The sequence below is a fragment of the Monodelphis domestica genome, chromosome 1, assembly GCF_027887165.1.
Source record: "Monodelphis domestica isolate mMonDom1 chromosome 1, mMonDom1.pri, whole genome shotgun sequence".
NCBI classification, from domain to species: Eukaryota; Metazoa; Chordata; class Mammalia; order Didelphimorphia; family Didelphidae; genus Monodelphis; species Monodelphis domestica.
This window is the reverse complement of record NC_077227.1, coordinates 760,328,781-760,329,251: the sequence shown is the minus strand read 5'-3', so window position 1 is coordinate 760,329,251 and position 471 is coordinate 760,328,781.

Here is a 471-nt window from a genome sequence, read left to right as displayed (position 1 = left end):
CGGCTGTGCCAGGCAGAAGAGCCTGTCCTGAGAAGACAGCTGGAGGCAGTCATTGGGTATCGGGACTCGTCTCCAGGTTACCGAGGATGTCTTTGTGGGCTTTCATCTGTGATGTAGATGAGTGTGCACAAAGACACTTGGGCGTGACAGGATTTACGTGGAAAAGTCGATGCACAGGGGCAGTCCCACTCTCTCTGGCCTGGGTCCAGTGGCACGAAAAGTCGGTACACCTGGTTGACCGGGTAGAAGATGAACCTTGTCTCTCCTCCCTGTCAGAGGCCTACGTGTGGGCGGGGCCTCTTGAGGGAGGAGGAAGGGGCGGGACGGGGGCGGGGCCGCAGTGAGTGCGGAGGGATGATGGGCGGGGTGGGCCTGCAGCTGGAGCAGGGAACATTGAGGAGGGAGGGGGGAGGCTGGGCTCACACTGGAGGAAACGGTGCCAGAGGAGCGGAGAGGGGGCGGGTCAGTCCC